The sequence below is a fragment of the Bubalus kerabau genome, chromosome 1 (genome assembly GCF_029407905.1).
Source record: "Bubalus kerabau isolate K-KA32 ecotype Philippines breed swamp buffalo chromosome 1, PCC_UOA_SB_1v2, whole genome shotgun sequence".
Lineage (NCBI taxonomy): Eukaryota > Metazoa > Chordata > Mammalia > Artiodactyla > Bovidae > Bubalus > Bubalus kerabau.
Genome location: NC_073624.1, coordinates 33,694,707 through 33,710,067, shown reverse-complemented (window position 1 = coordinate 33,710,067; position 15,361 = coordinate 33,694,707).

Here is a 15,361-nt window from a genome sequence, read left to right as displayed (position 1 = left end):
ATCAGGCACCCAGAAAAGCAGCCCAACTCTTCGAAAGGAGGTAGGAAAAAATATAAAAGACAAAAAAAGAGACAAAAGAGGGAGGGACGGAATTCCGTCCCGGGAAGGGAGTCTTAAAAAGAGAGAAGTTTCCAAACACCAGGAAACCCTCTCACTGCCGAATCTGTGCCGAGCTTTGGAAGCACAGAGGGCAACATAAAAGGGAGGGGAAAAAAAATAAACAATTAAAAATCGCGGATTGTGAGCCCTACGGTAACTCCCCCAGCGGAGAAGCAGCGCAGATGCCTGCACACGGCATTAGCAAGCGGGGGCTGGGCAGGGAAGTGCGGCGCGGGCTGTGTCCCTTAGAGTAAGAATCCGGCTGAATGTCCTGAGCGCTATCTGAGCGAAATAATTTGGGCTAGCAAACCAGACTGTGGGATATCTACCACGCGAAAAGCCAGCCCTAACCTAAGACACCGCCAGGCCGGCTCACAGAACAAAGGACTGAACAGAGATAGCCGGCTGCAGACCTTCCCCCTCCGGTGACAGGCAGCCAGAGCCGGAAGGGGGCAATCGCAGCCCCAGAGAGACACTATCTATAAAACTGTAAGCAGGCTTCTTTGCTAACTAAAACTTCTTGGGGGTCTGGACGGTCAACAGCTACCTGAGAAGGTGCGCCAGTTTTACACCCAGATAACCGAGTGGCGGGGAGGCGATAAGTCGCAGCATTGGCGCCCGCCAAACACCTCATCACCTGAGCTGCTCGGATCTGGGAAGAACACAAAACGCAGGCCCAACCGAGTCTGCGCCTCTGAGGACTACCCGAGTGCCTGAACCTGAGCGGCTTGGACCTGGGAGCTCAGCCCAGGGCCGGCCTCTGATTGTTCCCGGCGGAACAACCTAGAGCCCAAGCAGTGTGGGCAGGGAGGCTACACGCGCCGTGAGCGGGGGCAGACCCAGTGTGGCTGAGGCACTGCGAGCGCACACCAGTGTTAATCTGTTTGCAGCATCCCTCCCTCCCTCCCCACAGCACGGCTGAACAAGTGAGCCTAAATTAAAAAAAAAAAAAATAGTGTCCTCAACCATCCCCTTTGTGTCAGGGCGGGAACCAGACACTGAAGAGACCAGCAAACAGAAGAAGATATAACAGAGGGAAACGCCTTGGAAGCTACAGGCCATAGATTAAAACCCTGTGGTTACTACGGATTACATAGGAAGGGGCCTATAGATCTTGAGAAATATAAGTTGGACTAAGGAACTGCCAAAAATGAGCTGAACCCACAATACTCACAACAAAACCAGAGAAAGACCTAGATATATTTTTACTATTTTTATGATCAATCTTTCTTTCTTTTTTTTTTAATTAAAAAAAATTTTTTTAAGTCCTCTATTGTCCTTTAATTTTCACTTTTATAACTATTACTTTGCAAAAAAAAAAAAAAAAGACCCTATTTTTTTTTTCTTCTTCAGCAAACTTCATATATATATTTTATAATTTTTTGAGCATGGTTTTTTTTTTTTTTCTTTTTCTTCTTTTCTTTAACATTGTATTTTTGAAATTCCAAACTCTACTCTAGATTTCTAATTTTTGTTTTTATGTATTTGTTACCAATTTTGTACCTTTAAGAACCCAATCTTCAGGACCCATTTTTCACTAGTGTACGAGATTACTGGCTTGACTGCTCTCTCTCCCTTTGGACTCTCCATTTTCTCCACCAGGTCACCTGTATCTCCTCCCTAACCCCTCTCTACTCTACCCAACTCTGTGAATTTCTGTGTGTTCCAGACGGTGGAGAACACTTAAGGAACTGATTACTGGCTGGATCTGTCTCCCTCCTTTTCATTTCCCCCTTTTATCCTTCTGGCCACCACTGTCTCCTGCCTCCTTCTTCTCTTCCCTGTATAACTCCGTGAACATCTCTGAGTGGTCCAGTTGTGGAGTGCACATAAGGAAGTGACTACTGGCTAGCCCACTCTCTCCACTATTGATTCCACCTCATCTCATTTGGGTCACCTCTAACTCCCTCCTCCCTCTTCTCTTCTCCATGTAACGCTGTGAACCTCTCTGAGTGACCCTCACAGTAGAGAAACTTTTCATCTTTAACGTAGATGTTTTATCAGTGGTGCTGTATAGAAGGAGAAGTTTTGAAACTACTGTAAAATTAAGACCGATAACTGGAAGTAGGAGGCTTAAGTCCAAACCCTGACTCCAGGGAACTCCTGACTCCAAGGAACATTAATTGACAGGAGCTCATCAAACGCCTCCATACCGACACTGAAACCAAGCACCACACAAGGGCCAACAAGTTCCAGGGAAAGACATAACAAGCAAATTCTCCAGCAACAAAGGAACACAGCCCTGAGCTTCAAGATACAGGCTGCCCAAAGTCACCCCAAAACCATAGACATCTCATAACTCATTACTGGACATTTCATTACACTCCAGAGAGAAGAAATACAGCTCCATCCACCAGAACATCGACACAAGCTTCCCTAACCAGGAAACCTTGACAAGCCACCTGTACAAACCCACACACAGCGAGGAAACGCCACAATAAAGAGAACTCCACAAACTGCCAGAATACAGAAAGGACACCCCAAACTCAGCAATTTAAACAAGATGAAGAGACAGAGGAATACCCAGCAGATAAAGGAACAGGATAAATGCCCACCAAACCAAACCAAAGAGGAAGAGATAGGGAATCTACCTGATAAAGAATTCCAAATAATGATAGTGAAATTGATCCAAAATCTTGAAATTAAAATGGAATCACAGATAAATAGCCTGGAGGCAAGGATTGAGAAGATGCAAGAAAGGTTTAACAAGGACTTAGAAGAAATAAAAAAGAGTCAATATATAATGAATAATGCAATAAGTGAAATTAAAAACACTCTGGAGGCAACAAATAGTAGAATAACAGAGGCAGAAGATAGGATTAGTGAATTAGAAGATAGAATGGTAGAAATAAATGAATCAGAGAGGATAAAAGAAAAACGAATTAAAAGAAATGAGGACAATCTCAGAGACCTCCAGGACAATATTAAACGCTACGACATTCGAATCATAGGGATCCCAGAAGAAGAAGACAAAAAGAAAGACCATGAGAAAATACTTGAGGAGATAATAGTTGAAAACTTCCCTAAAATGGGGAAGGAAATAATCACCCCAGTCCAAGAAACCCAGAGAGTCCCAAACAGGATAAACCCAAGGCGAAACACCCCAAGACACATAGTAATCAAATTAACAAAGATCAAACACAAAGAACAAATATTAAAAGCAGCAAGGGAAAAACAACAAATAACACACAAGGGAATTCCCATAAGGATAACAGCTGATCTTTCAATAGAAACTCTTCAAGCCAGGAGGGAATGGCAAGACATACTTAAAATGATGAAAGAAAATAACCTACAGCCCAGATTATTGTACCCAGCAAGGATCTCATTCAAGTATGAAGGAGAAATCAAAAGCTTTTCAGACAAGCAAAAGCTGAGAGAATTCTGCACCACCAAACCAGCTCTCCAACAAATACTAAAGGATATTCTCTAGACAGGAAACACAAAAATTGTGTATAAATTCGAACCCAAAACAATAAAGTAAATGGCAACGGGGTCATACTTATCAGTAATTACCTTAAACGTAAATGGGTTGAATGCCCCAACCAAAAGACAAAGACTGGCTGAATGGATACAAAAAGAAGACCCCTGCATATGTTGTCTACAAGAGACCCACCTCAAAACAGGGGGCACATACAGACTGAAAGTGAAGGGCTGGAAAAAGATTTTCCATGCAAATAGGGACATAAAGAAAGCAGGAGTAGCAATACTCATATCAGATAAAATAGACTTTAAAACAAAGACTGTGAAAAGAGACAAAGATGGTCACTACATAATGATCAAAGGATCAATCCAAGAAGAAGATATAACAATTATAAATATATATGCACCCAACACGGGAGCACCGCAGTATGTAAGACAAATGCTAACAAGTATGAAAGAAGAAATTAACAATAACACAACAATAGTGGGAGACTTTAATACCCCACTCACACCTATGGATAGATCAACTAAACAGAAAATTAACAAGGAAACACAAACTTTAAACGATACAATAGACCAGTTAGACCTAATTGATATCTATAGGACATTTCATCCCAAAACAATGAATTTCACCTTCTTCTCAAGCGCACATGGAACCTTCTCCAGGATAGATCACATCCTGGGCCATAAAGCTAGCCTTGGTAAATTCAAAAACATAGAAATCATTCCAAGCATCTTTTCTGACCACAATGCAGTAAGATTAGATCTCAATTACAGGAGAAAAACTATTAAAAAATCCAACATATGGAGGCTGAACAACACGCTGCTGAATAACCAACAAATCACAGAAGAAATCAAAAAAGAAATCAAAATTTGCGTAGAAACGAATGAAAATGAAAACACAACAACCCAAAACCTGTGGGACACGGTAAAAGCAGTCCTAAGGGGAAAGTTCATAGCAATACAGGCACACCTCAAGAAACAAGAAAAAAGTCAAATAAATAACCTAACTCTACACCTAAAGCAACAAGAAAAGGAAGAAATGAAGAACCCCAGGGTTAGTAGAAGGAAAGAAATCTTAAAAATTAGAGCAGAAATAAATGCAAAAGAAACAAAAGAGACCATAGCAAAAATCAACAAAACCAAAAGCTGGTTCTTTGAAAGGATAAATAAAATTGACAAACCATTAGCCAGACTCATCAAGAAACAAAGGGAGAAAAACCAAATCAATAAAATTAGAAATGAAAATGGAGAGATCACAACAGACAACACAGATACAAAGGATCATAAGAGACTACTATCAACAATTATATGCCAATAAAATGGACAACGAGGAAGAAATGGACAAATTCTTAGAAAAGTACAACTTTCCAAAACTCGATCAGGAAGAAATAGAAAATCTTAACAGACCCATCACAAGCACGGAAATTGAAACTGTAATAAAAAATCTTCCAGCAAACAAAAGCCCAGGCCCAGACGGCTTCACAGCTGAATTCTACCAAAAATTTAGAGAAGAGCTAACACCTATCCTGCTCAAACTCTTCCAGAAAATTGCAGAGGATGGTAAACTTCCAAACTCATTCTATGAGGCCACCATCACCCTAATACCAAAACCTGACAAAGATCCCACAAAAAAGAAAACTACAGGCCAATATCACTGATGAACATAGATGCAAAAATCCTCAACAAAATTCTAGCAATCAGAATCCAACAACACATTAAAAAGATCATACACCATGACCAAGTGGGCTTTATCCCAGGGATGCAAGGATTCTTCAATATCCGCAAATCAATCAATGTAATACACCACATTAACAAATTGAACAATAAAAACCATATGATTATCTCAATAGATGCAGAGAAAGCCTTTGACAAAATTCAACATCCATTTATGATCAAAACTCTCCAGAAAGCAGGAATAGAAGGAACATACCTCAACATAATCAAAGCTATATATGACAAACCCACAGCAAACATTATCCTCAATGGTGAAAAATTGAAAGCATTTCCTCTAAAGTCAGGAACAAGACAAGGGTGCCCACTTTCACCATTACTATTCAACATAGTTTTGGAAGTTTTGGCCACAGCAATCAGAACAGAAAAAGAAATAAAAGGAATACAAATTGGAAAAGAAGAAGTAAAGCTCTCACTGTTTGCAGATGACATGATCCTCTACATAGAAAACCCTAAAGACTCCACCAGAAAATTACTAGAACTAATCAACGACTATAGTAAAGTTGCAGGATATAAAATCAACACCCAGAAATCCCTTGCATTCCTATACACTAATAATGAGAAAACAGAAAGAGAAATTAAGGAAACAATTCCATTCACCATTGCAACGGAAAGAATAAAATACTTAGGAATATATCTACCTAAAGAATCTAAAGACCTATATATAGAAAACTATAAAACACTGGTGAAAGAAATCAAAGAGGACACTAACAGATGGAGAAATATACCATGTTCATGGATTGGAAGAATCAATATAGTGAAAATGAGTATACTACCCAAAGCAATCTATAGATTCAATGCAATCCCTATCAAGCTACCAACAGCATTCTTCACAGAGCTAGAACAAATAATTTCACAATTTGTATGGAAAAACAAAAAACCTCGAATAGCCAAAGCGATCTTGAGAAAGAAGAATGGAACTGGAGGAATCAACCTACCTGACTTCAGGCTCTACTACAAAGCCACAGTTATCAAGACAGTATGGTACTGGCACAAAGACAGAAATATAGATCAATGGAACAAAATAGAAAGCCCAGAGATAAATCCATGCACATATGGACACCTTATCTTTGACAAAGGAAGCAAGAATATACAATGGATTAAAGACAATCTCTTTAACAAGTGGTGCTGGGAACTCTGGTCAACCACTTGTAAAAGAATGAAACTAGAACACTTTCTAACACCATACACAAAAATAAACTCCAAATGGATTAAAGATCTAAACGTAAGACCAGAAACTATAAAACTCCTAGAGGAGAACATAGGCAAAACACTCTCTGACATACATCACAGCAGGATCCTCTATGACCCACCTCCCAGAATATTGGAAATAAAAGCAAAAATAAACAAATGGACCTAATTAACCTTAAAAGCTTCTGCACATCAAAGGAAACTATTAGCAAGGTGAAAAGACAGCCTTCAGAATGGGAGAAGATAATAGCAAATGAAGCAACTGACAAACAACTAATCTCGAGAATATACAAGCAACTCCTACAGCTCAACTCCAGAAAAATAAATGACCCAATCAAAAAATGGGCCAAAGAACTAAATAGACATTTCTCCAAAGAAGACATACAGATGGCTAACAAACACATGAAAAGATGCTCAACATCACTCATTATAAGAGAAATGCAAATCAAAACCACTATGAGGTACCATTTCACACCAGTCAGAATGGCTGCGATCCAAAAGTCTACAAGCAATAAATGCTGGAGAGGGTGTGGAGAAAAGGGAACCCTCTTACACTGTTGGTGGGAATGCAAACTAGTACAGCCACTATGGAGAACAGTGTGGAGATTCCTTAAAAAACTGGAAATAGAACTGCCTTATGATCCAGCAATCCCACTGCTGGGCATACACACTGAGAAAACCAGAAGGGAAAGAGACACGAGTACCCCAATGTTCATCGCAGCACTGTTTATAATAGCCAGGACATGGAAGCAACCTAGATGTCCATCAGCAGATGAATGGATAAGAAAGCTGTGGTACATATACACAATGGAGTATTATTCAGCCATTAAAAAGAATACATTTGAATCAGTTCTAATGAGGTGGATGAAACTGGAGCCTATTATACAGAGTGAAGTAAGCCAGAAAGAAAAACACCAATACAGTATACTAACGCATATATATGGAATTTAGAAAGATGGTAACAATAACCCTGTGTACGAGACAGCAAAAGAGACACTGATGTATAGAACAGTCTTATGGACTCTGTGGGAGAGGGAGAGGGTGGGAAGATTTGGGAGAATGGCATTGAAACGTGTAAAATATCATGTATGAAATGAGTTGCCCGTCCAGGTTCGATGCACGATACTGGATGCTTGGGGCTGGTGCACTGGGACGACCCAGAGGGATGGAATGGGGAGGGAGGAGGGAGGAGGGTTCAGGATGGGGAACACATGTATACCTGTGGCGGATTCATTTTGATATTTTGGCAAATCTAATACAGTTATGTAAAGTTTAAAAATAAAATAAAATTAAAAAAAAAAAAACAAAAAAAAACAATCTCTTTAACAAGTGGTGCTGGGAAATCTGGTCAACCACTTGTAAAAGAATGAAACTAGAACACTTTCTAACACCATACACAAAAATAAACTGAAAATGGATTAAAGATCTCAACGTAAGACCAGAAACTATAAAACTCCTAGAGGAGAACATAGGCAAAACACTCTCTGACATACATCACAGCAGGATCCTTTAGAATCATATTTGTACTTTATTTTGTCCACCCTGTGTTCAAAGTACCTCCAATCTAATCTTCTTTTTACTTCTGCTGATATCACTTTGCTTTGGACCCTACACCTGGATTCTGCAGACTGTTGTTCTTGGCTGTCTTGGGTGCATGTTTAGTCTCTTCTGTCATGTCCAACTCTTTGTGACCCATGAACTGTAGCCTGCCAGGCACCTCTGTCCATGGAATTGTCCAGAAGAATACTGGAGTGGGTTTCCATGCCCTCCTCTAAGGAAAATCTTTCTGACCCAGGGATCAAACCCATGTCTCTTACATCTACCTGCATTGGCAGGTGGGTTCTTTGCCACTAGCACCACCTGGGAAGCCCCTTGGTTGTCTTATCCATTGTCAGTTCAGCTACTTACTGTGCCAGAGTTAACATCCTTAAATACATCCTGTTATGGTATTCCCTTCCTCAAAACTCTCCATGGTTCACCAATATAAATGGAATAATCTCTTTAACCTCCTGTAAATTGACATCTGAACTCTCTACCAACATAAAATTAGTTGTTGTTTCTTAAGACCATTCTTCATTATTATCATAACTGTGTTTATCTTTGTTCCTTTACCTGGTAAGTATACTTCTTCATCTTAATTTGCTAATATTTTGGCTGTTTTCCAAGACATTATGCTTAATAAAGCCCTTTCAAAATATCCATTTGCAAATAATCTCTCCTTTCCCACACTCTTATAAAATTTTTTAACCTATTTGTTACACACATCATTTTATGCTGTGCCTGTATTTGCCTTTTGCATTACTCTGAGCTCCCGAAGTACAGGAGCCATGCCTTCTCAGCTTATATTATTCACATCATATAACATAGGTGATGCATAGTGGACGTTGTTCCTTGATATGAATTTAAACAATGTATGTTAATGGGCTTCCCAGGTGGTGCTAGTGGTAAAGAACCCACCCGCCAATGCAAGAGACATAAGAGATGCAGGTTCAATCCCTGGGTTGGGAAGATCCCCTGGACAAGGGCATGACAATCCACTCCAGTATTCTTGCCTGGAGAATCTCATGGACAGAGGAGCCTGGAGGGCTACAGTCTATAAGGTCACAAAGAGTTAGACACAACTGAAGTTTTGGAGCACAGGGACACATGCACACAAGATATGCTAACAGATATGTGTCTAATGGATGGAGATCTCTCTCTCTCTCTCTCTCTCTCTCTCTCTCTCTCTCTCTCTCCTCACACACACACACGGCTTCCATCAGGCTTGCATTGAGCCAAAGAGCTGCAAAGTCCCTTCCTGAAGGGACAATTGACAACACCAATCCAGGTTTGGTGGTCCGAGGTGATGGCTGGAATTATGTGAAACTGGTAAAAATCTAGGGAGAAAATATTTCAGCTTCAGCCCATCCCAAAGTCTCCTCTGAGAGACTCCCTTACTCCTCCTCCTCCCTTACTCCTCTAGCAGTAGAAAATCTCCATTTCCACAGGGGTGAACCGTGGCTTCTGGGCGGCTGACAGGGAAAGGTTTCTTGTGGCTGAGAAGACAATGGTGGGGGAAGTGGAACAGAGCAGGGGAGCTAAGCCTTTAACTTTCTTTCTACCTTAAAAGTTTGATGAGGTAAACTCACCTTTATGATCACACCAACATTTTGCAGTATTTTCTCTAAACCAAAGTCCAGGTTTTTGTTGCTTATCTTGTTTTGTGAGGAATTCTGCCTTCTTTGGAGGTTCATCAGCTCAAAATGCAGCAATTAATTATTATATGATGTATTTTGTTCTATTACAATTTTTAGATTTTTAATTTCTCTTGAGCTTTCCAAGATTAGTTAATGAGAGGCATAATGTCTATGTATTATGGGCTTTATTCTTTACTTCATTACCTTAATGTCAATTCAATACATTGTTCTTGCTCTTAACTCACCCAGTGTTGATGACTTGGTCAAGTCTCTTAATCTACTTGAAGGAAAGTTGTCTCATGTGTTTAGGTAGATACAAAACTACTTGTTTCAAGTTTTAAGACTCTCTAAAGCTGGTGGAGATCCTGATGCTGGGAAATATTGAGGGTAGGAGGAAAAGGGGGTTACATGGCATCATGGACTCAATGGACATGAGTCTGAGCAAACTCCAGGAGATAGTGAGGGACAGGGAAGCCTGACTTGCTACAGTCCAGTGGTCACAAAGAGTTGGACATGACTGAGTAACTGAACAACAAAAAACCCAGTGGGTCATAAAAAAGCACTGAATTACTTGGAAAAAGTTTGTTCTCTCTGGTCTATTTAATCTTGACTTACTTAGACCCATGATAATAAAATATCTCCTTTAATTGAATATGCAAGTAACTAATGAATAATGCTAATAACTTTAATAATTGCTTATCACTATACCAGAAAGTGGCATCAAAACCAATCTTTATTGTCAAATTTTTGAAGTTAAAATATTTTAGTATCCAAATAGTATTTTCAGAAGGTATTTTGTGTTGCTATATGTGAGCATGTTGGCTTTATAAAATACTAAGATAAAGGTCAAGACTTTAAAGATTTGGGTTTAATAACCATATCTGTATACTTTTGTTTTTTATTTTTTTACACATAATCTCAAAGTCTTGAATATCATAAAATTCTCATGTCATTAACAATAACAATTTTATGGGATACAAAATTAAAAGCAAGTTGACCAAATTCCCTACATTATTCATGGAGTAACATAAATTTAGAGAAATATAGAATTTAATCCCATAGCCAGAGCGTACTTCACTTAAAATCCCTGGGAAAAATATGTGTGAATTATCTGATTTTCAGATATAAGAAAGGGTAATAAATTTAGAGTCTAGTTTGCTTAACTTTTAAATAGAAACCAATTTAATTCAGTGGGTACCTGCTGAGAATATATACAGGCTATCTAAGCAGTATAAAGATGAGAAAGTACTTAGAGCCTGGTTAACATGCTGATACAAAATATTTTAATTCACATGTTACCTAAATCAAATTACAAAGCTACTTATATTTATAAAGTATATGTAAATACACTTATGTATAAAAGCTATATTGTATTATGTCATATCTTACCTCCATCATGGAAGGTAGTTTACTATAGACTTATTTTTATTTGCTACTAGAGACCTGGATTAACACTGAAGAAACTCAAATGATACAAAGATAACTAAGGATTTGACATTTAAAAACTGTTCAGTAGATTGCCTTGAATTCCTAAGAAACAATAATAGCATGCATTCTTTCATAAAGAAATCAAAATTGAGTGAAATGAGAGAAAAAAGTCAGTTGTTTACCTAAGAATAATGTCCTGAAAATCTTAACCCAGGACTTTTCCTTCCACCAGGCTCAGAAAATACTAAAAATCTCATCTCGGGCACTCGGATGTCTTTATCATTCCTTTTCTCTGAATGAAATAAACTTCTATTTTGCCTTAATTTATTACCTAAATCCTAATCTACTGTTATAAGTTCTTTGTAGCAATCTTTTATTAATGAAAATTAAAAATCCTAGCCAGAAGTTGTGCTTAACTAGATGTTTACTGCCTTGCTAAAGATATAAGTCAAGGGAGTATCTATTAGAGGGAGCATTTATTTGGGACCTGTTTCACACGGCCAGGATCTGAGTCATTATAACTGCAATCTAAATCCATTGTGAACCCTTTGGGTTCTAGCACTAAACCGTTTTATGGTGTTTCTCATCGTTTGGACTGCTTCTTTGAAAGTCTACATTGCAACCTGCCACTTTCTTTTGAGTTTTGCTAACCTTAATTCACAGACCTTGTTGGCAGAAAAGTTACTAAGAAGCCTTCCTCAGAGATGATTACAAAATGTGATTACTGTGTATATTTAGCTTCTGGATGGTACAACAGATTTTCTAATATTGTTCAGTTTTCTCAGTGAACAAAACTGTGCAAATCTTATATCTTTTTGTCTGCTTTTGATTTGCTCTTTCAAATACAGGTACTCTTTTGTATGCCTCATACTCTTTGGGGAGGTGGGGGGTAGTTATCTCCTACTAGATTTCAGATAGCCAAAGAATTTTTAATCACAACTTTTATTTTTCTCATAAAAGTTTATGAATTGAAGATGAAAGCCGGTTTAGTAACCTGGAAAAGGATTTTATTTCATTCAATGGGATCTGTTTGATAGCACTCATGAAATGACTTTTTATATTTGAAATGATCCCTTAGGTACTATGATAGAGTGGTTTATAGACTAGAACATTTCATCATATGAAATATATATACTTGTATAAAATATAAATGATTGCATTTTGTGTATGTATATATACGCACACAGAATTTTGAATTGAGTGCATTTATATTGTAAGCTTTTAAAGGACAATAGATGCTAAACAAGTCAGTTTGATTTGTGTAACATTAGGTTGTAGACAGATTAATTATGATTTTAAAGATTCAATCTATAAAAAAAGAATGTATATATATGTATTAATATAACTGAATCACTTTGCTGTTCAGCAGAAATTAATACAACATTGTAAATCAACTATACTTCAATAAAAAAGAAAATAAATAATAAACTTTTAAGACTAGAATTAAAAAAAAGATTCAAGTAATCAACATTTATTGATTTTGTTATGTAGAAGATACTAGAATGAGTAAGAGACAGTTTTTATCTTCAAGGAATTATTGAAGGGCATTGTGTAAGTAGAGTTAACAGAAGGTGGGTGGAGAAATGTGAGTACCAAAGGATAAATAATAGAGCTTAGTATTTAAAGGGGAAAGGAAAGAGAAGTCGTTCAGTCCTTTCCGAGTCTTTGCGACCCTATGGGCTATAGCCTATCAGGTTCCTCCATCCATGGAATTTTCCAGGCAAGAGTATTGGAGGGGGTTGCCATTTCCTTCTCCAGGGGATCTTCCTGTCCCAGGGATTGAACCCAGGTCTCCCACATGGGAGGCAGATGCTTTACCATCTGAACCACCAGGGAAGCACAAAGGGAAAACTACCTCCAGTTAGAGCATCAGAAGACTTACAGGAGGACACAGCCTTTAGGAATGAGCCCTGCAGAGGATGGGAGGGGACAGATGCAGGACAGCACGTGTTCTCATTTCACTGTCATGACTACATTTCTTTTCCCCTGGTCCTCCACCCAGGCTTCTTTCTCTTTACCTACTAAGAGGACACAGGTGAGTGTGAGACCTCTTGTTTCTTTAACACAGTGGAGTATTAATGTGGCCTGAAGATGAGCTGGTTGGAGTAGAAATAAAAATGACCAGAATCTTCAACTTGTAATTCTGTCTCTGTCTTCTCCTTGCTGTTCCTGTTCCTATGATTCATTCTTAGTTCCATGAGCCATGGTTTGTTCACCACTGTAAACCCAGAGCCTGCATGTAGCAGGAATTCAGTAAGTATTTGCTGAGTGACTGAACAAATAGAAAGATGGAGGAAAGGAAGGGAGGAAGCATTGTAATTTCTTCATTTGACTTTGCTAAAGTTTGACTTACCTTTAAAGTTTACTATTTACCATTCTGTAAATGATTTGTAAAATAATTAAAGTGTTGGCAAGTGAAGATGATAACATGATTTCCTTATAGATGAGGGGTGCATAAAGCACAGAGAAAACAGTAAACAATGATCTTCTACTATCATAAAAACACAAAGACCTATATCCTAGTGGAGTCGACAGATTGATCTTATCGAATGAATAAAATATTTTTCTGTTGATTCCAAAGGGAGAAAAAATAAGGAAAGAATAAGGAGAGAAGATGTTGAGTATAAAATACACTCAAAACAGATTAAAAACGTAAATGTAAGGCCAGAAACTACAAAACTCTTAGAGAAAAACAGAGGCAGTACACTCTTTGACATAAATCACAGCAAGATCCTCTTTGATCCACCTCCTAGAGTAACAGAAATAAAAACAAAAATAAGCAAATGGGACCTAATAAAATTTAAAAGTTTTTGCACAACAAAGGAAACAATAAACATGATTAAAAGACTATCTTCAGAATAAGAGAAAATAATTGCAAACAAAACAACTGACAAAGGATTAGTCTCCAAAACTTATAAGCAGCTCATACAGTTCAATATCAGAAAAACAGTCTCCCCTCAAAGTGGGAAGAAGATGTAAATGGCTATTTCTGCAATGAAGACATACAGATGGCCAATAAACACATGAAAAGATGCTCAGCATTACTAATTATTCCCTGCTGTCACTTCAGTCGTGTCCAACTCTGTGTGACCCCAGAGACGGCAGCCCACCAGACTACCCTGTCCCTGGGATTCTCCAGGCAAGAACACTGGAGTGGGTTGCCATTTCCTTCTCCAATGCATGAAAGTGAAAAGTGAAAGGGAAGTCGCTCAGTCGTGTCTGACTTTTCGCGACCCCATGGATCGCAGCCTACCAGGCTCCTCTGTCCATGGGATTTGCCAGGCAAGAGTACTGGAGTGGGGTGCCATCGCCTTCTCCAAATAATTAGAGAAATGCAAATCAAAACTACAATGATGTATCACTTCACACCAGTCACAATGGCCGTGATCAAAAAGTCTACAAACAATAAATGCTAGAGAGGATGTGAAGAAAAGGAAACCCTTCTACACTGTTGATGGGAATGTAAACTGATGTAGCCACAATGGAAAACAGTATGGAGATTCTTTAAAAAACTAGAAATAAATCTACCATATGACCCAGAAATCCCACTACTGCACATATACCTTGAGAAAACAATTCTAAAAGACACACGTACCCTAGTGTTTATGGCAACACTATTTACAATAGCCAGGACATGGATGCAACCTAGGTGTCCATCTACAGATGAATAGACAAAGAAGATGTGGTACATATATGCAATGGACTATTACTCAACACAAAAAAGAACAAATTTGAGTTAGTTCTAGTGAGGTGGATGAACTTAGAGCCTGTTGTATAGAGCGAAGTAAGTCAGAAAGAGAAAAGCAAATATTGTATATTAATGCATACATATGGAATCTGAAAAAACAGTATTGATGAAACTGTTTTCAGGGAAGGAATGGAGACGCAGATATAGAGAACAGACTTGTGGACTCAGTGGGGAAAAGAGAGCGGGACGAATGGAGAGAGGAGCATCGACATCTATACACGATCATGTGTGAAATAGATAGCTGCTGGGAAGTTGCTACATTTAACAGGCAGCCCAGGCCAGTGCTCTGTGACAACCTAGAAGGGTTGGATGGGCGAAGAGAGGCTCAAGAGGGAGGGTATATGTGTATCGCTATGACTGATTTGCGTTGTTGTATAGCAGAAACCAACACAAAATTTTAAAGCCATTTTCCTCCAATTAAAACACAAATTAAAAAATTAGAGTTTGCTAAGTTCCATGGATATTTGAAATTAAATGATAATACTTGAACTCAGGTCATTGTCTATTAAAGATGACAAGAGTGTGTGTAACACACATTAACAACCGAAATGTGTTCCTTAGTCTT